Source organism: Bactrocera dorsalis, chromosome 4 (genome assembly GCF_023373825.1).
Source record: "Bactrocera dorsalis isolate Fly_Bdor chromosome 4, ASM2337382v1, whole genome shotgun sequence".
In the NCBI taxonomy this organism is placed as follows: Eukaryota; Metazoa; Arthropoda; class Insecta; order Diptera; family Tephritidae; genus Bactrocera; species Bactrocera dorsalis.
The window spans coordinates 46,099,441-46,121,810 of NC_064306.1; the positions used below are offsets into that span (position 1 = coordinate 46,099,441).

The following is a 22,370-nucleotide window of genomic DNA, read 5'->3' on the forward strand; positions in this document are numbered from 1 at the left end:
TAGCAATTGAAAATTACATAAAACTACTACATTTGTATATTTTGTAACAACCATACATATTAAGAAATACTTATGTATGTATGTACTTCATTTGAATTAACTGTAACTGCAATACTTTCACTATCTGTAAATTATTTCTGTATTCTACTCGATTGCTATCCTATTGTTTTTCTTTAGGAATACGACTTAAAATATACCTACAATATATATACACACACATACATATATACTACGATAGAAACCCCTAGTATTAAATATTTACACATGTATTTAATATTTATTAGCATATTTTTACAACTACTAAAATTTTGTCTTAATTAACAATATTTATAAAAGCAAGAAAAAAAAGAAGAAAAAATCTCAAAACCCGAAGGAATAATGAAGAATGTACGAAGCAAATGTAATGTTATTTTGTTCATTTTACTATAAAAGTGATATCGTTCATGATGTCTGCGAAAGTTGAAAACATAAATTGTATGATGTAATAACAATCATGAAGTTGACGATAAAGCATATACACATGCATATTATTAATAAATATAAATAAATATCTAAATTGTCTTAAAACTTACTGGGAAGGGGCTGATTGGGTTGAAAAAATACTACAGCTGCTTACATACTGCAAAGCATTATTATAAATTTTCCAAAAATAAAAAAAAACCCTTAACTTTTTCTACCGAAAACCTTCTGCTAGGTCTTTCTCGCCACCTTGTTTGACACAAACAACTTTATATATAATTAACAGGGAAAACATTTTTTATGAATACCTTTATCTTGATTGCTTTAGCGGAAACTAAACTTCTAAACGCAACAATTTGATCATTGATTGCAGCACTGCCTTCAATAATAATTTGAAATCTACACAGTGAGGTGCGTATGCTCCCAGTTAAGGAGCATAATAAATTCCTTTCCAAGCAGTTTCTGCTGGCGGTGTTTTCGTAAAAACCATCCATACAGTCGCGTGCTTGATCGGAACCGCCTCCAAGGATAATCAAGATGTCTTTCCTTAACTACATCGACGAAATAAAACAATAAGCCGACCAAACTTCGGGCGCAACTAACTTCAGACCGAACAATAAACACCTTCTTCAACTCATTCTCAGACAATGGCGTACTTGGAGTCAAACCACTACCCATTGCAGATAATGAACACGAGAATCAAAAGTAACCTTTGCGCAGACTCCAACGCAATGAGCGTGTTCAGTGAACATTATATATCTGACACTTTTCTTCCTAAGCTCTGACCTCGTCGTTGGATAACCACGATGAGATCTTATCTGAACCATACCACCCTAACAGAAACTAGATAATCCTTACATAAATAACAACAATAATTTATAATAATCTATGCCAACAAAAGCTATATTCTATAGTTCTATAACTCTGCAGCTTAGGGACTAATTTCTATTCAGACAGACTGAACGCGAATTTACCGCGTGACTGTTAAATCACATAACATCACGACGCGACAGTCACCTAAGCACTAGCCAGGCACGGTAGCCTGGAATTTTCGGTGATCACGACCACTTTGAAAACGTTGAAACCTTGAAACCACTCGTGAACTCTGCTACGGGATAGGCTATCATCGCCATAAACGTGTTTCATCAATTGAAACGTTTCGGTAAAAGCTTTACCAATTTTAAAACAAAACTTAATGTTGGCACTTAAAGCGCAATAACTTCTCTGGGCAATCGATAGAAATAGCAGATTCTAACACATCAGTTGACATATAGAAGGCGCCACCAGGGGGCGCTAGATTCAAAAAGTCCTGTTAACTTTGGAACACATTTATATTTATAAATAATTTATTTCGACGGACATGGAGAAAAGTGACCACCGCAAATATTTAAAACATCCGGACAAGTTTTGTTATCTATGTGGAAAATATATTATTAAGTCTCTAAAAAGAGTTCCTACTGAGAAAGTTAAACGCGCGTTTTTCTGATATTTGGAACATTCCGTGTTGCAAGATAAGGAATGGATCCAGAAAATTTTTCGCATTTCGTGCTATGGAAAATTAAATGACTGGGGTAATAGGAAGTTTGCTTCTATGTATTTTGCTGTGCCAATGATTTGGCGAGAACAAGTAAATCATCACGATAATTGCGATTTTTGTTTGAGTAGTACCAGAGGAATTTCAAAAAATATTAAGAATAAAATATAGTACTCAAGTGTAGCATCAACATCAAAACCAATTCCTCACACTGAATAATATCCCGTTGCACATTATTCCTGGTTTGTAATGATAGTGGATTATATTGTTCACAAGAAGAAAAGTAGATATTTCATAATTTTCCTTCGGAATATCTGGTTTAGCTAATAAATGATATTAGGAAAAATGTATTTTGCTAAGTTGGTAAAACTGTCTTCAATTACTATGCTAAATATGAGCACGCCTCAGTACTTAGTACGCTGCGATTTTTACAATGGCAGGTATCGAACTAAGAATTTATCTTCAAATTTTGTAATTCGAACCAAATTTCACATGTGGAATCGTAGAGAATGTTGGAAAAGGCTTACGATGATTCAGTTTTAACAAAAACACAAGCCTGCGGGAGATAAAAAAGCTTCAAAGACTGCCAAGAGATCTTTGGAAACATATAGAAATTTAACAAAACGGCAGATTTTGAAAAGGATGTCGATTTTTTCTCAATATTTAATTGATTTTTTGCTTGTCGACATTACATTTTTGTAATCGAGAAACTGGATGGTTCTTGTACAGAGAGTCATAGTATTATAATAAGCAGAAAAAAATCAAAGTGATTTAAAATTTTAATCTTATTTTTAAAGGTATACTGTCCAAATAAAGTACTTTTCGTAATCTTACAATAGCTGCATTTTTCAAGGTAAACTTTCATACTGATATTGATAACTCGAAATGTGCTTCTAATTATACCTAAATGGGGCCAAATGCAGCAGCGGCATGGCCTATACAAAATAACCTATTTCCCACAAAAGTACTTTCGAATGTTGCTACAAAATAAATCGCAGCGAAAATATGTTGCAACCGACCACTCAATAATAAAATATACAAGTATACCTCGTAGCTCACCAACTAAGGATTTCAAGTGCTTACGAACCGCATCAAGTGCCGCATAAATGGCCCACAAACCCGACAAAGTAAAAGTGGCGAATGTTGTTAATTTTAATTTGAGCCAACTTCGGTTAGTGTTAACAAGTTTCCCGCATTCGCCAATTTGCGTCGAAATAAATGTATATGTATAGATTAGTACACACACATACACCTACATATTTCTAGGATATACGTGTGTATGTAGAATAATACAAAGTAAACATAATTTTCAGTTGATTGAATTTTATGGCGATTATTATGGCCAACAAGAGTGCCTCCTGACAGCAAGCAGTACAATTCATTTGCGGTCAACTATGACTTCCGGCAAGTGCACTTACTCAGTTATGTATGTATATGTATATGAATGTACGCGATTTCAGTTGTGTGGTCAAGTGAGCAGCTGTAAGCTGTAGGCATCTCGTGGCTGGGGGCAGGAGTGGAGACGGAAGTGAGCGCCGTTAGCCGCAGCACGTTTGTGCAAATGGACTTTAGAAACATTATTCTGATCACAATCACAAATACAGTAACAACTATAGCTTCTTTGTATGCATGCGTGTGTGTGTTTCTGTTAGCCATTAATGGTAGGATTCCACTGTGAAAAATAAAAGTGAATACGGTACTTACAATTGTACAGTTGGACACTTCATAAAAATGGGCTAAATGGGCGTGTAAAAGGCGGTGAGATGGTAGAGTTAGGTACAACTACAAATAATGGTATAGGTAGCATAGCTTTATGGCAAAAATCTGCTTTGAAGTCCACGCTAGTGGTGCGTTAGACGCTGCTGTGGCATCTGAAATGAGCGGATGTGCGTTGCGGTGCTGTCTTAAATAGCATCGCGACGGTTTGGGATGGGCGCAAGCTTCTCAGTGAGTTTGAGTTGCTTCGTAAATGCTTTCCGAGCTCATTTTATGCGTGTGTATGAGCGTATATTGATGCGTTTGAGAGCTAAAAAGCTGGGTGGGGTTCCCGCGCGCGGTTGTTACATATAAAATTTACCGCAAAGATACAAGATACACATTCGAATGATAAGAGTGGTGCATATACACTCACAAACACAAATGAGATTCTTAAGGTTTTGGACTCTTAAAGTTTTGAAGCAAAATGAAAGCATAAATACACATAATTGGGAAAACACGAACACAGGACCAACCCAAAAACTAAAAAAACTTTTGGAAAACAGGAACCGTATAAAGTGTATTTGCAAAATATAAACAACAACAACAGCAGAGTCTACAAAAAGTAACAGAAATCTCAGCTACTATCTGTATTACTGATTGTGGATGCTGTGAGCGCGAAGTCATTCAATTTATAGTCGAATAAAAATTTGTGTAAGTATCTGTTAGATAGCTCCACTGAGATGTCTCTCTCTCTCATGCACGCTCTCACTCGTCTACTCAACGCTACCACTTCGTATACACTCATTAACGAGAGTCACTTAGTTTGCTCCACGTTCGTGTTTTTCGTGTGCTCCACGTTCGCGCTTATCGTGTGCTGTGCGTTCGTGTTTTTCCGTGCTACCATTCTCACACTTCGTGTGCTCTATCTCTATGCTATTCGTGTGCCTGTGTATTGGCATATTTTAAGCGCCAAATTCGGTATGCATATTTTCAGGTGCCTAAGTGTTGTCAAAAGCTTTCTGATTTGGATTCCATGTAGCTTTTCAACTTCACTGAGCGAGCTTTTTTTATCGTGTGAATGAGATAGCGCTAGTATCAAAAATTCCCCTTTTCAAGGGGTTAGAGCTTTTCTAGCACATGCGCTTGAGTTAAGCTTCAATTTCTCCTGTTTCCCGCTGACCTCAAAGCTTTTTGTAGGGTTGTGTTTTCATATGCTTTCCAGCGCTTTTGCCTTTACACAGCTTCACTTCATTTTATGTTGGGGCTCTATACACTTTGTACTAGAGCATGTAATGGGGTTTTTGCTTATTCCAGTTTTATTTAATATTTGCAACATAATTTGTTGCAACATATATGTATATTTGACAATTAATAAAATCCGTATTGATTTTTAGGTGGAGCTCTCAGTGTGTCAAACTTAGGTACAAAATATTTTTGAAGTAGCTTTAGCCTGTAAATTAAACTAAAATACATTTTCCATAGTTATTACATAGTATTTACACGGTATATCCTGATCTCGGTGACACTTAACAAGGATCTTTGGAGATTACAAGTAGCGTAAATTTTAACTACCACCGAAATGGTTAAAGGACTTTAAAGCAACATAAGAAGTGTGCTCTCAAAATTTACTATTAGAACTAACTGCAAAAGTAACCGATTGTACTTTGTTAGTAACTGGTTAATACCCTAGTAGTTCAAAACAATATTTTTTCTATGATTAAACACGACGACTAAAGTGGTTAGGCATATAGCTGACCTCTAAGCCAACTATTCTTTTAATATTAAAAATAATAAAAACAAAGTCCAAACCACTGCCTGACATATGTATATAGCATACAAACACCCGACTGTGCATTTAAAAATTCCTTGCAACAACAAATACACACATATAAATATTTATATTTCAAAGTTTCAGTAAAATTTATCACTTTCCAAAATTGAAGATACACAGTAGTAGGTGACTATACACACACAATATGTATGTATGTATGTATACCACCATGTTCGCAAGTCAAATCGCGAAAGCATATCAAAAGGTGAATGTCCTCTCGTGTTGGCTGCAGGCGAATTCGTGAAGCTTCAGCGCAAAGCGCATGCCTGGCGTGCATGAGGCCAAATACTCTGTGCATATAAACATGCAAAAGTGTAAGTATGTATCACCAAGTATAGTAATAGTAAATATTCAACTTTGCATACACACGCACATGTATGAATGAATGTTATGCATTTCATTGCACACTTCCAGGCGCTGAAGCTAGTTTTTCACAATGAGCGTAATGAAACGAGCATTTAAACAAATTAATCGAAAAAGGTTGGTAACATATGAGTGCAGTTACAGTTTCACTTAAGTTTTGCTGACAGTGAAAATATATGCGAAAAGTTTTTAAAATAAGAGGAAAAATAGGATATATGAAATTTAGAAATGTAGTTAGAACATTTGGATTTTTAGAAAAAATAAAGGAATATGTGAGAAATAATAACTTTTAGCAAAGTCTCTTATTCCCATTTAAAATAAAATTCAATTAGACAAAAATTAAAATAAAATAAAACTATATAAATATTTGCAATAGGTTTAGAAACTAGCTAATAACGGTTATCCAAGTAGAGGTACGTTTTCCAATAGCCTATTTTTGACAGATCACGGGTGAGTCGTGTCAAGCTGTCATGAAAGACTAACGCCTGAACAACGATTACAAATTTTGCAACTTTACTACGAAAATTCACTTCACTCTATAGGTTTTTTGAAAAGTTTTTAAGAAGATCCGCGGTTTTCGAACAAAATATTAGTGAGCAGATAATTTACGCTGGTCAATTTTCCACAAAGATCGTGTGATATAACACAGTTCAACTTTTTTCTGTGAAGGTCTGTAAAGTTTGAAGTCTGTGCGGACAAGCTTGCTTCAATTTAGGCCTTGGAGAAAGTCATAGTGCTTGGCATTCGCCAGTTACCAATCGAATTGCTCGAACGAGACGTAGCCGTGGCCAACATATGAAAGAGATAATCCTCAAAAATAAAACGAAAAAAAAAATGTTCTTAAGTAAATATGTTCCCCATTAAATTTGAAGATTCTGTGTTTTTCGTTTCAAAAAGTATTATCGAATTTTCTTCAATAAAAACAAATTTCTTTGTATAAAATTTAGATTGAGGAAAGAAATCTTCGAAAGCTTATTTTTCTATTCTTTATAATATGTTTCAGATAATGTAGCAGTAAACGTACTGTGCCGAAATGCGACTTTTTTTCAGAGAGGGCCGTAGCTTAATCGCTGGAAACTGTAATTGATGAGCTTACAAAGGAGGGACATTTTTGTTCTGCTCGCTTCTAAATATTTGTTGTTGTTTTTTTGCGTTTTAGCACGGATCTTATGAATATCGTCTGAGCTTAGCAACAATTAGTCGTTGACCAGGTCTTATGCGACTGCAATATAATTTTAAGCCAGAGTAGAAATCTAGAGGGTATATCTTGGCGCAATTGTCGGAGTTTTTACTGAAGATTCTAAAAACCCTCTCGGCCACAAATTGTCACATCAAAGTATTCGTAAGTGTTTAGTTCTGTGGATTTTTACGAAAAGTGAAATTATTCAATAAAAAACTAAAAAGGCCTTCGGTGATAATTGTCATGATCAAATGTTTTGGATTGGTAAAAGTTGTTCAAAAGATGTGAGGTGTGGAGCACTCCGAATTCCTTCTGATTTGCCAAATTGCAAACAAGGAACTCTATTGGAGGGTTTATGCATCATTTGCGTGATGAAGCTATTCCTCAAAAGAAATTGGAATTACAAAGCGGCAACTTTGATCTACGATAAAGCACCGTCGCATACTGCATTGATTCTTCGTGAGTTTTTCGCCAAATTTTCAATCAATATCGTGCCGCAACCACCGCATTCGTCTAATTTCGCTTCGTGTGAAGCCATTAAACGTGAATAACTACGCGTATTGAAGGCTATTTCCGAATTTGATTTTATCCACTATTTCGAGGATAAAAAAAAGTAGCACAAGTTTATTGGGGCCGAGGGGATCACTTTGTGATTTAGATTTTGAAGAATAAATTAGGATTTTTCAAATTTTGAACAAAGTCTTACTATATTTTGCTCATAGTAGTAAGTATATGTCGATTTTGGAGGCTAATTAAAATATTTTGCAAACTTACACGGACTTATACAACAAAAATCTAGACTAATAATTTAACATCCATACCAAATGGGTAGAATAATTCAATCGAACTTTGAGGTTAATTAAGTTTATGAATTAATGAAAATTTGAACAATATTTGAAACTAAAAACTCTTAAATGAAAACTTTCCAATAAATTAATTTTTTAATTTAATTTTTTTCACTTTAAAAATTGTTTAAAATTTTCCTTTCGGAAATGAGTCATTCAACTTTCTAATTCTGGAGTATTTACATAAGTTATTGTTAGATGTTTGATCTACTTTTCGAGCAAGTAGTCAGCAAATTCTATGATGTTTGACAAAATTCTATTGTTCAAGTAAAATACAAATAGCGATTCTTTGTTGCAACTGAAGTATTGACTTTTAAACATGAATACACTTGTCAAACCGAGTAGCAAGAGGATTTGTACAAGCTGTTTTTTATGCCCGTAGATTCGTTTCGATGTTTTTGTCTATATTCACAAACATGTTTTACTAAGGCGCTGCTTATGTATGCCATTTATGTACGCGCTCTTTGTTCAGTCTGTTTAGGTTAGTGATGCTTCGCTGGGGATTATGAAGTTTCGCGTAAAGTATTGTTTAGCAAATTTGTGGGAGTCATTATTACACAGGCAATTGTATGCAACGGTACAGTAGGAGTATATCTGATACTAGATAGTAACTAATCCTACTTGAAATAGTGGAGCTGAACAAGAATAAAGAAAAATTATATACATACACATATAAGGCAATTTTGATTGACATTATGAAAGTAACACTTCGCAATATCTTTAAATTTTCAACGACTACTGATTCGGAGGATGTCCAGAAAAATCCAGCCAAAAGCAAAAATGAAAATTGACCTATACTCGTTTGAAATTGTGAAAACCTTTGCATACTTGGGTTTCGAACTTTGCAGCGGTAACTCAACAATCCTGAGTATCTAAGAAAGGATAAAAGCCACTAATAGCACATACGCAACCCCAATCAAAAAGTTAAAAAAAAAACTACTCAGTACTACGAAGCAGAATCATGGACGCTACTCTAAAAGCAAACTCCAAATCTGCAAAAGACAGATTCTAAGGAAAGTCTTTGGTGCCATAAAATATAATGACCAAATCTTCGAAAGACAGATCAGAAAAGTCATTGGAGCCATAAGAGATAATGACGAGTGATGTATAAGGTGCAAGCAACTATGAGCTAGACCAACTTATAAAAGGTGAAAATATTATACGCTTTATCAAAGCACAACAACAATAGGAGAACAAAGAAGAATATTTTAGAAGTCACAAATGCACAACTACAGCAAGGGAAAGACCGCGACAAAAGACGGATAGACGTACCAAAGTATAACATGAAATACATACAAAATTGAAAAGAAACCGCAAATGACCGAGACGTCTAGAGGGCACATGTGCAACAGGCTGAGACTGAGAAGAAACTAAAGCGGCAAAAGATGATAATGAATATTTCGGAGGCATACAAGCTAAGGCCTAGGTTATACTTAGAATGGCTGTTGCGGTTTTGTGAAACCTATATGTGTTCATATTGACAATAAACGAAACCTGCTTGGCATTATCCAATAAGTTTGAAAACGAAAATCTAATACGAATACCAGTAGTTGTTGTATAGAGTTGGGCGGGAATATACTGTCTAAAGTTAATCATAAGGCAACCTTTTATTATACCGGGCCGCCGCAGTATATTTCAACCTGAGGTCTTTGCTATTGCGAAAGCCGCGGAGCTACCCTCGAATGCATCTGCAGACAACTCTAGAGTTAAGCATAAAGCAAATATCGGCCAGAAGTGTCTTGGAAAGCAGAGTAGCAGTGGGAAGTGTTTCCAGAAGTAAGCAACTTCAATTCTACTGGGCGCGAGGCCAAATAGTGCCAATTGTCTATATAGAGACTGTAAGAACATGATAGAAATTCTAACTGTTCACTGTCTGATGGCAACACACGCCCGCAGGATGGGGCTAACAGATTGATAAGGCTGCAAATGTCTAGAGCAGGGCACAAGGGAAACAATTGGGTATCTCTGTGCACTTATCTCGCATTGGCAAGACTTTTCTCTAGGCATCTGGGGACCTCACGGTATGATACACAGGAGGAGGTCGCAGAGTCTGTTAAAACTCGCGTTAAGCGTAGGCATCCTCAAATATAACTATACCTCTTGGACTTAGCAGCTGAACTCCATCTGGTATCGCCAGACCAAACTGGTCTATGCGTGGCGCATTGGCCTACCAGATTAACCTAGCCTAACCTATTGTATAATTATGTTGGTACTCCACCGAGCAGATGTGAGTTTATTGAAAATATTTGGACCCTATTTTCTACCTTTTTGATTCGAAATATGTAGAAAAGGTATAATATATTAAAGGCCCGATTAATACCTTAAATAATGTACTGGTTGTGAGCTTCGTATATACTTTTCGGTGTTTTCTGATTAACTATTAAACGCACCATTTAAAATCTGGTTGCTTTCGGCTTTGAAGATGTCTCAGAGCGTGATCATACCAATATTTTAACCAGCTCTTTGTTTGTATACATATTTCTGTTTTGGAAAACTTGTTGTACCTTATCCCATATTTTTATTTCAGGCTTAAAATTTGTTGGACCAAAAACAGGGAACTCGCCTACGTCCTCAGACTATACAGCAATTGAGTTGAATTAAAATTTAAAGCACTTTTCTTTATATCATAAATATGTTCTTATATTTAGCTACTAGGATCTAAGTGGACCCTATCTATTCTCCTAAGGCAATATTTGGAATTGATATTTCAAAAAGGGAAGTGCCTATATTGAGCCACCTCGCCACGCTGATCATTTATAGCCATACTGTATAAAATTTCATAAAATTTCCGACATTTTCTTCTACTTTGTGGCAAACTTAATAAACCTCTGTTTAGGGTATAAAAGAAATAATTTATTGTGAGAAAAAATATGAAAATAAAATGAACAATAGAAACGCAAAAGTATATAAAACTCTTGACAACATCTGGAGCAGAATGGTAGATATCCGAGTTGATTACATATTGAAATGAGCTGTTAACTCACCAAAGACATACGCGTGTAGGTAGCTATTTATAAAACGTTCTCTAAGAGCAAAAAAAAGCATTTTCACCACGATTCTGTATTTCGTTGCATACCTTGTGGCGGAATTCGCCGCAAATAAATAGCTTGAATATATATATCGTAACAACCAATCCAATGTTAATGCTCACACCTGCCACACATGCATAAATATCAACATCTCAAACTAGTTTTATCGTATATCGCTTAGTACGACGGATTGGATACTTTGTTATGGTTTGCCGGCTTCTGCTACACACTTTTGTTGTTGTATGCAATATATATGTAATAAACAATACACAATGGCATTCATGCCTTTATATTATACGCGCTCTCAGCCACAAAGAGTCCAATGTAAAGAGCAGCAAACATTAATTGAGTATGAGACAGAGATGCCAGCAAAGCAAGTAAATAAATAAAGTGGAGAATTTGGAAGATGAATTTCGAAATCATTCGTTTTGGGTGAAATATTTCAATTTATGCGCAAACATGTGATTTTTGAATGAAAATTAATTAAAATGAAGAAGAAACGTTAAGTTCGGCTGCACCGATTTGTTCGGAGATTACAAGGTTGCCTTGAATAATAATCTATGCCAAATTTTGTGAAAATATCCACAAATATATAAATATTGTAAATATCGTTGATCGTTCTGTTTGGAAGGCAGTTATATGCTATAGTGGTCCGATTTCAGCGGTCCTGATAATTGAGAGGAAAGGAATAGAACTAAGGAACTAGTTCGCGTATATACAGACAATTGGACATGACTAAATATCCGAAATATGTATATTGTCAACAATTGACTTTATTTTGAAAATAACTTTTACTCACATTTTTGGTCGCTGTGAAAAGTCTATTTGTATTCCCAGTAAAGATCCACGATCCATAAGATTCTTCTGGAAATAAATAAGAATGAAATATTTATACTAAACTCTTAATAATATTTAGTCTTATAAATCTTCACGAAATTGACTTCTGTTCAAGATATTAATGGTTTAAAATATATATTTTCTTCATTTTATTTCACTAGAACTCAAAATATATAAATTCCCATTCTTTATTATGCTTTAGAGAATAAAGAAAATTATAGAGTTTTATTTATATAAACATACATTTGATTGGAATAACCTGGATTTATTTTTTATCAAAATTTTTTACAATTTTTTGTTCAATAAAATATTTCAAATTTGATTTTTCACTGTTCATCTGGTTTAGTTAACGAATTATTATTTACTATTTTTTTATAGATATTTGATGAAAATTTTGACGAAGCACTCATTTAAATCTTAACTTTAACCAAAATGCAACAATTTCTAATAATAAATTCCAAATTTCCACATTGGCAACTCTGCCACTTACATGTGAGTAAAACAGTCAGTATTCGAATGAGCACTAACAAAATATGTTGAAATTGCTTACTACCACAGAGAGGGGGGATTTATTTACGTCGCACGTAAGCGCTTTTGCGTTACGTATGTCACGGCACACGGCTATTGCGTCGGCGCTTTAACCACTCACAGCCATAGCCATGCAATAGCGGCGGTGGCAGTGTCAGTCCAGTCAGTCAACGGTGGGTTGATTGTTTGTTTGTTGGCTGAAGTTGTTTTCAGTCTGAAACGAATTGTTGTGAACGATGGACGGAAGAGCAATTGGCTGCGTTTAGAATATTTCAGCGGACTTGGTACATTAGTTTTTTTGATGTGTGTGATTGAGTTGATGGGGCAAATAGAATAGCCAGTGGCATAGAATCGCAGAGTCAATGTGTGATGAAGTACAGTGACAGCTAGCCAGACAGACGGCAGGTCGGTAGATAATCAGATAGATAGGCAGTGAAGCTTGAAGAAAACAGCGCAAGAATTTAGGGAGAACAACCGAAAAGGGTGACGTTCGAAACTGGTAAAAGCCGGTGATTTTCGTATGCAATAAATGCGAAAAAAGTGAATAAAGAAAAATTGTGAAAATACTGACATTTTTTGTGATTTAAGAGTTTTGGAGTAAAATTCTTTCATATATAATAAATAAAGAGAATTTTTTCGCGTTTTTTATAGCAAAAAATCCGCTTTCAGGAAAAAAAATTTACGTGAGCAATTGTTGCGTTAAGTTTATGCGCCTAAAAGTCCATAAAGTCTGGCAATAAACCGGCACACACATATGTACATATGTATGTATAAACACGCCAAACACGCATAGTTAAAGGATAAGTGAAGAGGATATAAGAATTCAGGAGCACACATACAAAAGGCAGTAAAGCCAGCAGAGAGACAAAGGTTAAGTAGTGTCGAAAAGGAAGCTTCACCTGTCAGTGTAGTGTTTGTATGTGTGTGTGTGACTTCATACGCCTGAATATTTGGGTGTCCTTAAAAAAATTTCGGCTACAAGCAAATCAAAAAATCAATCAAAATTCCAACTAAAACTGAGTGCATCGATAGTCTCTAAAAAAATATATGTTTTTGTAAAAGTGAATCTTCGAAAAAGAGACTTCCACCGAAAAGTGCAATAATAGAGTGTCGAAAAACGAAAGTTTGTGAAATTCTCCAAAGCAAAAATATTTCGAAATTCTGAATACAAAACACAGCAAAAGTAAAAACTACGAGTCAAATTAATAGCAGGCCAAGCGCTAGACAACACTAAACCTCCCCCAAAAAATAGCATAACACCCCCACAAAACAGCAAACAAACAAGCTGCCAGTGACGACGACGACGACGAAGGATCAAAGCAAAAGGATAATTTGGTAGCGTGTTGCGCGCCGCGGTGGTGTGCCGTACCAAAACAAAGGCAACAAAATCAAAATTGCAAAAACAAAAATACGAAAAACGGAAATAAAACTCGACGTGCAACGTGTCCGATAAAATCAAAAGTAAGCAGCTTCATATCGCACAGACAGCGGTCGTTGTGTTTAGCATCTGTCTCGTGGCTGCTGTGGCCGGATAAGCACGAAAGAATTTAATAACAAAAACAAAAACGTAGATAATAAAAATACCTTTTTTTCAATCGCCGGTAACAGTGGAATTGTGCAGTGCATTATACTTTCCTTTTTATATATAATATCTGTGTGTGGTGTGTGTTTGATAGCACGCGGTGCTGTCTAATACCTGAAAATTAAAAAAAAAATCGATTTGCGCCCACTTACGTGTACTTCTGCGGGAATATATGCTGAAGAGACGATAAAATAATACAAAGACTGCGACTTTTGTATTTTTTCACAATCAAAGTAAGTAAAAATTTACGATATTTAAAGTAAGGTATGGATATTAGCTAAAAAATTTATAAAGTATATTTATTATTTAATGTTTAATAAAAAGTAGTTGTAAGGGAAGATAAGTTGTTATATAGCCATTTAAGGTTTGAATCTCTAAAATAAAAAAATAAGTCTCTGAAAATCCTCTATTGATTTTATTTTGGATTTATTTCAAGAATACTGTGAGTACATCAATGTAATTATGTTTGGTCTTGAAATTTGCTCGGTTTCAATTCTGACCATTCAAGAATTAGAAGACTCACCATTCGGAAAATTGCAAATATTCAGGAGATAAACAGTTACTTTAAAAAATGATGAAATTTTACAATGAAATCGTCGTACATAATGTAGCAGATTTTTTCTCAGAGCGCCTTATTTAAATCTCATTGATTTCCTAGCACAACAGAGAAATTTGAAAAGAATTTTTGGTTAAAAGGTTTCAGGGGTTTCATGGCTTAAAAAACTACTTCAATGGCTTTGATTTAAATTATGTTCTCCTATGTGAAAATAGTGTACCCAATCTACTCGCCAAGGCAACATTTTTATCGATATCTCAAAAACTAAGGGTTCTGCTTAAATCGACTCAGCTCATCACGGTGATCATTATATCTATACTTTATAAAATTGCTTTCACTTTGTGGCAAATTTAATCAAAGGTTGTTCAGGGTATAAACAAGTTTTTATTTATAATATATAAAAAAAGTATTTTTAAGCAAATGGGGAAAAAACATTCAACTCGGATAAAATTGCCCTGAAAAAAACTGGTTACAACTCAATTGCAAAAAAACAACTTTATCGGGACGAGTCGATCAAGAAAGCGTTTCATACCCGAAATACCTATCAAAATCATTCGAACGGGCTCGCGAAAAATGTCGAGCTCTCTTGACATCTTTCTAACCTGCCGATTTTCAAGCACCATATCCTTCACTTTTTTAATATTTTTATCAGTTGAAGAGGTCGAAGGTCGTCCAGAACGAGGCATGTCTTCAACGATCTCTCGACCGTCTTTGAAGGCTTTGTACCACTCGTAGGCTTGTGTTTTTGATAAAACTGAATCACCGTAAGTCTTTTCCAATATTTGCAATGATTCCGCTCACGAAATTTGGTTGGAAATACAAAATTTCACAAAAACTCCTTTATTCGAAGTCAGTTATTGACAGTTTGCAACATTTTATCTCAATTTTCATTGCACTAATTGGAGTCAGACTTAGAAACTTTGTAATTATTTCAATTAGGAATAATATATTTTTTTCACGATATGATATTTTCATGAAGCACGACACATTTTTCAGCACTATTCATTGCTTACTATGTCTGCAGCAGCCGCTAAGGTTGGACCTCTTTTTATGAGCTTGGCGATTTTCGCTTTTTAAAAGCTCACACTTCGTTGCTTGTTCGTGAATTCTTGTCCAAAACTAAAATACTGTAACGATACCGCATATTGTCCAAAAATAAAAATAACCTTAAAGGTCGTTTTTTTTATAAGATGAAAATCGCTGATGGACTATATGAAACTATCCCAAAAATTAAACTTGAGAATTCTTTCGACATTTGTACGAAGCGCTGGGATAACTGCATAATACGAGTTTGTTATGGGAACTATTTCGAATGCGACACTGTTATTTTTGAGCACACCTCGCATGAGTCGGAAAATTTTTACTCTGATTTCTATGATTGAATATAATAATAATTTTTTTCAGGAAAACGAATACAATATCGTACTAAACGACGAGATAGAGTTGTACTATAAGCTATTTGCTGAAGTGAACTACCTAGGGAGGCAACAAGATTTTCGTTTTATAAAAATTTCTATATAAAACCGCCTTTCTGCAGTATACAGGAGAAAAGTGCCAACTTCGTTGAACTCGATGCGGAAGAGTTCTAAGGAAAACCCAAAAATCGGCGAGACTATAATTTTGTGTATCATAAAACTCAAATTTTATTTATTTTAAAGTGAAATTAAATTCCATTTGATGTCCGCTCAAAATCATGTGCTTGACTGAAAGCCATTTTTCTGTTCTGGCTACCATTTGCCTCAGGTACTTTCAATTGCTCAGAATGCGTTTTCGCCCCTTTTGCCAGACACATTTTAATTAAATTTAAGCTTCATAAAAAGTGGAAGGATAAAAGAAGTCATGTTCTCCTGCGTAAACGACGTCAATTACGAGAATTCATTGAATTAACTTAAACTGCAATCATTGACAAATTAAAAGAGGCACACAAACAGGTGAAAGTGCTGTCGCCATAGGCAAACTTTCGAAACGACAGCGAGCGAGCACAGTTAACGAAGAATGTCTGTAGATGCAAACTGTGCTATATATCTGTATGTACATATATGGGCATAAGTACAGCTAGGCAGATCCTTAAACGCTCCTTTTAACACTGTAATATGTGCAATCTATCTGCGATTGCATAATGATTTATGTCGTTTTCACAACAACAACAGCAATGACAACAACACACCCATTAGAAATCATCATCGTTATGAATAAAAAAATGCAATAAAATAGCATGGAACTGCACAGTTAGGCAGCTGGAAATAGTGATTAAGTAGTGCAGTAAAGCCGAGTGAAAATATTTGCGCAGAACTCTGCAAGCTATGTAAAACGACCGCGAGCTTTCACTAGCTGCATTGTGCTTTCACGGGTGCAGTTGTGTGTCAGTGAGTTTGTGATGTGGCACTGTGGTTGCTTGACTATCGCTGCCGGTTGGCACACATTAGGATAACTCATTCGTCTCGATGTCATTTGCAGCAGCGCCACAGGCCACAGTGCCAACTAAACGGTATGCATTTGTGGCGAAATTCAAATGCATGGAAATAAATAAATAAATAACGGAAAAGAGGCAAGGAAGTAAAAAATGAATTAAATTGAAGTTCTGTGGCATGTTGCTGACATTTTAGGTTCCCTAAGGAAGCGCTGCTTAGAAAACGGCAATTGGTTAGAGGCGAGGGGAAATAGGTGGGAATGTAGCAGCCGAAGTGTTTAGTAATCAGCATAAGTTGTCTACTCGACCACTTGGTGACGCGTTGGTGTTAGTAGAGCCTATAGCGCAGATCCAATTATCAAAATGTCGAGTGAAGAGAAGAAAGGGATTCAGTTGGGAGTAGAGTAACAAGATAGACATATACTATACACAAAAACAAGTTGGATCTCCGTAAAATGAATTCACTGATATTGATAGAACAGATAGTGACGATTTCACTGATGATTTGATATTTAATAAATATCTTGAACTCACAAGTATGATGAAATTTAACGTCCAAGTACTTTGTTGAGCGAACAGTCAGCGCTTTTTGTAGTGGCGCCCCAAATTAGCGTTTTCGTTCCAACGAAATGTTATACTACCGAGCTACTTTTAATGGTTTTGATAGTGGAAACTTGTAGAACGGTAAATGATTAGATTATTTTGAACGGTAGAGGAGGTTGTTACTTACTTCATGCAATTTGGATAATTGTATAGAACAATTTGTAGCAAAGCTTTGGCTTATAATTCGTGCTCAAGTGTTTTTTTATACACGGACTTGAGTTTGATAGTCCTAGTAGTCCAATCTGGACAATTTCTTCGGAGATTGTCGCTTTGCTTTGAATAATAATCTCTGCAAAATTGCTTGAAGATACCCTGTCAAATGAAAAAGTTTCCCATATAAGCACTTGCTTCCCACCTTTTAGTCTGTCTGTTTGACAGCAATATGATATACTAGTCCTAAATTGGCTTTGCCGACAAATGGAAATCTTTTTGGTAAGAAAAGGACAGGTGCAAAATTTCAGAGGAATGCCTTAAACACTGAAGGACTAGTTCGCGTATATACAACGAACAAAATGATAGAAAAACAAACATGGCTAAATCTTCTCAGCTCGTCATGCTGGTTATTTATATATACATTTTATAGGGTATTTTCTGGGTGTTAAGAACTTCATGCCAACTTAATATACCTTGTCCAGGGTATGAAGACAGTATTTGGCTAGTTAGTAGGGAGAAGAGGTCGTCGCAAAAACGCCTGATCCTAGGAGACCGAAGTAACCAATTATTATTACTCTCATGTAGCTTCATTAGGCAACATTCCAACAACTCGGTGGATTTAATAAGACTTTGAAGCTTTCCTCACCTTACTGCGAATTTTCTTTTAAAGAGCTGGCCCGTCTTGGGCAGATTTTGAGACTATAAAGGCAGAAATTACTTCTAAACATGCAATTATTTTATAAAACACAAAAGTTATAGATATAAGACCAGCAACTCTATTACGAGAGTTACGCTGAAAAGCAGTTCAAGTTATTTAACCAATTTCAGTAATAGAAAAAATATATTGAAAGCAGAAAACAGTGAATTTGTAGCAGTAACTATCTTTCGGTCACTAAACCAAGAGTAATATATGTAAGTCGTAAGAAAAGTTTCCTTAACAGTCAAAAACCAGCCTTTGAGTATATTTTTGACCGTCCCGATCAAATCAAGGTGCAATCGATGTCTTATAAACAATTTTTCTTCTGAAAACATATTCGTCGCCTTCATAAGTAAGTAATATTCATAGATATTAACCATTTGATTGGCACTCTGACGCCCCGCTAGGCAAATGTCAACGCAGCTTTTCTTGCAAGTGATTGCTATGTGGCACGTTCCTGCATCAGCTATAGGCAACTACGTTTTTCCTTTTAAGACTAAAGACATATACATATATGTATATAAATATGTCTCCCATATTCCATCACACTTTGCTGACAACTGCGGCTTCTTCTCCCCTGCTCCATCATAAAATTTATATTTTTTCTGAAATATTTTCTTACTTCTTACTTATTCGCTCCTTATTGCAATACTATTGCTCTGCATTCTCTCAACTAGTAGTTCCCCCTCCCGCAACACGCTGCCTGGTGTAAGATGCTTAGTCAGTCGTCTTGCTTGCTTGCGTTGATGGCTGCTTTCAACAGGATAACTATGGCAATGCATGCCACCTTTCAGCAATAAACGAATGCACTCGCATTTGCAATTGCACAGTCGTTTGATGTGTGCATGCACTCGTTGTCGTCATGCCGTCTGCTGCCTGGGAAGTGTGAAGACAATCTCGCTGTGCTCTTTAAGAATTTGGCCCAGTTTTTCCTTGATTTTCACATTTATGTATTTTTTTTAAATGTTTTTTCCATTTCTTTGTACATATGTTGCTGTCAGTTTATTGTTAAATGACTCTGCCTTGTAAATCCTTATTATTCATTCCGTTCCTTGCTCCGGTGTCTTCTTCCTTTTTGCTGATGTGGCTGTTCTGCGTTTTAATTTGTTGTCGGTTGTAAATAAGAAAATGATTTATGTGGTTCATCAAATCGCATGCAATGCTGATCATCAGTAGATGCTTACTGTTCTCGGGAGCAATTTGTTTGGCTTAACGCACGTAAGCCGCAGACAGCGGGGGTTGGGATTACCAGTTGGAAAATTACAACCGAGAATCGATTCTGTTGGCGTTTGTAAAGCTACTTTTTTGTTATCAAATCCCACTATAAGTGACTCAATATTACCTTTAATACTTTGAAGAGTGAGACTCTTACATTAAATTAGTAAAATTTGGTCTTCAGTTGTTTTTTTACTTTTGTTTTAAATCGATTTAAAATTATTTTAAATCAATAAGATACTACCGGTCTAAATTTTATATTTTTTTTTCAATAAGAAACAAAAGCACTTTCAAATTTCTACTACTTTTTTTAAGTGTAGTATGATCAACATCAGTCTTTAACCTTATCAGAAGCTTCTGCTCAATTATAGACATCAGAGCCCCACCCACAGTGGTTGCTATTAAGCCTTGTGCATAAAATTGCAATAGATTGTATTTGTATTCCGGTGTTCTCAGCTGGCAAAGTGAGTGGGGAACAAATTTCGCATAATTATTGGACCTACACTTTGTTTATTTCGGTTTCGGTAATCAGAGGGTTGAAGATGAGTAGGTGATTAGCCTTCTGAGGCCCTATGTTCCACCTAGGAACTACGGGAAAATATATATGTGACCTGGTCTACGGAAAGAGGGCTTAGGAGTTAAAAAAATCAATTTTCACTTTTTAGTTGATTCGGATGGTTGTTGGATGTTATTTATTTTTAACAGCTGTTTCCCAGAAAACTAGTTTTCGCACGTTAGCTCCCTTTTCGTAGACCAGGTCACATATATATTGGACGGATCCGAATTTCGAATGTAATACATTTTCTAGTCCAGATACAAAAAGGACCTTAGGTGGCTTCGGGAGTTTATGTACACTTTTTCTGTGAAAATATCGTTTTCTGCCGCCTAGAAGACAACATATGGGTTTCGGTCTCTCCGGCAAAATAGCTCCACACTTAGGTTAAATACTTTCAGTCGGGTCGGAAATCAAGACGGTACAATAATTGCACTCACAGCTTGAGCGTTACTAGGGAATTCCTTATGGAAGATCATAGAAGGTTGCGATCCCATCCGAACGCTACCTTACTTGCTTTCTGATTATTTTTCAATTTCTGATTTATTGCTACGCTGATATTTTTTCCACTCAAATCGTGCAAGCACATTTTATTGCGTCCTAACAGCAAAAGTTGCCACCACTATTTTATATCCTTAGCTCAGCTCATTTTACTATTATTGCCTCGCATTGCTTACGATTTTCTTCGCATACACAAACACACACACACATGCAGGTGAATACAAAGTCTTAATAACTGTCTTGCGTGCTCAGTTCCTTCACCTATTCGGCGTTAGAAGGATTCTCAGCACTTTTATTTACATTCTGCATTTCCATATATAAAATATATACAACCACACATATACATATATACGTATGTATATATATTTATATCTTCTTCAGGTATTTGATAAGCCAGCATTCTTACGTCAGTGCTTTGTTTGCAATTTTAGGCGGTCATTGACTGTCTCACAAATTTTATTTCGTCTATTTTCAACGCTTTCTGTGCGTCCTTGTATGTGTGTGCGTTTCCTGGTTGGGCTTGCCTTGAATTGGATTTCGTTTAAGGTCACAGTAGACAACAGGCATTATTGCATTATAAACTCAAGATTGCATGGTTGGGCATGAACTTGAATTTGTTAAGGCGGGTATTTGGCGATTGCATAAGATTGAGGAAATTACAAAATACCTCAGATAAAAGAAAATAAATAAAAAAGTGTAAGGCTTCGGTAACGTGCTTGCACGCAAAGTATATATAGATAAACAGTATATACATAGGTGTTAATACGTATTTACTACACTTAATAGATAGTATTTCTTGGCTCTACTAAACCACTGTCTGTGAGATTTAAATGAAAATAATATTCCCTCATTTGGTTAACCTTCTTTTTGAATACTCGTAGATTTAGATATACATAGTTGAATTATATAGCACATTGTCTATGGAGAAACAACGTTTTTAGAGAAAAAGTTATTTTGGGGTTGCCACATGTTATAGTGGTATCTAATATTTGTTACCCTGTTATGCAAATAGTTTCAGGATGTCAGGTACTAGAGTTATCTCTCAATGAACTAATTATTGAAAAAAGGAAGCGAAAGATAGTTTTGTATAAAAAAAAGAAATTTTCGTCCTTACAGACTAAAGACTATTTATAAAATATCTGTTTTTTTTTCGACATAAAAAAGAGCTCTTGAGAGAGCAGTAATTTATTAAAGTATTTAACAAAAATATTAGCGAAAATATTGATCTAAAAGTTGCGGCTAAGTTTCGTTTGGAAGTTCTAGAACCTACTTCCAATTCAATTTTGGTCAGAATACTTCCAGTATTTCGTGCTTGCAACAGAAGGTATCAATCTTCGAAGGCTTGAGGGTGATTTGAAAATATCTAACAACCGGCTTGTAAAACAACTAGAATTCTTTTCTTAGTTATAACTTCAGATTAGGACACTGACAACTTTAGCGGAGGATTATTAAACCAAAGGCCCTTGCGAGGCAATAATTAATAAAAATGTGCACAGATATAATATTGGAAAGTATATATGGACTCTAACTATAGTCGAATATATTATAATGGCTGATCCAAGTAGATGTACTTTTTTCAATAACCCATTTTTTGACAGATTGCGCACGAGTCGTGTCAAGCTGTTTTGCCATTTTTGTTCAGTATTGTTTGGCATTTCATTATGGAAAGACTTACGCTTGAACAACGTTAACAAATCGTTCAACTTTATTACGAAAATTCACGTTCGGTAAAGAATATGTTTCGTCAACATAATCGGCCTACTAGCATTCATTATTGGATAATATTCGACCGAATA

At 35.4% G+C, this 22,370-nt stretch overlaps 1 protein-coding gene and 1 long non-coding RNA gene across 14 annotated transcripts in view; one reads left to right on the forward strand and one right to left on the reverse strand.

Moving 5' to 3' along the window:
* Nucleotides 1-11,807, reverse strand: part of LOC125778091 (uncharacterized) — a 35,410-nt gene extending 23,603 nt beyond the window's left edge. For all 3 annotated transcript variants that reach the window (XR_007422483.1, XR_007422482.1, XR_007422481.1), the window contains exon 1: nt 11,739-11,807. This is a non-coding gene — a long non-coding RNA (uncharacterized LOC125778091). The remainder of the gene's footprint in view (nt 1-11,738) is intronic.
* A 652-nt stretch (nt 11,808-12,459) lies between these two features.
* Nucleotides 12,460-22,370, forward strand: part of LOC105234191 (proton channel OtopLc) — a 121,647-nt gene continuing 111,736 nt past the window's right edge. For 4 of the 11 annotated variants that reach the window (XM_049456534.1, XM_049456528.1, XM_049456535.1 and 1 more), the window contains exon 1: nt 12,460-14,119. The gene's annotated coding sequence lies outside the window, so the exon portion shown is untranslated. The remainder of the gene's footprint in view (nt 14,120-22,370) is intronic. The other 7 variants (XM_049456531.1, XM_049456533.1, XM_049456542.1 and 4 more) reach the window with 4 other exon arrangements.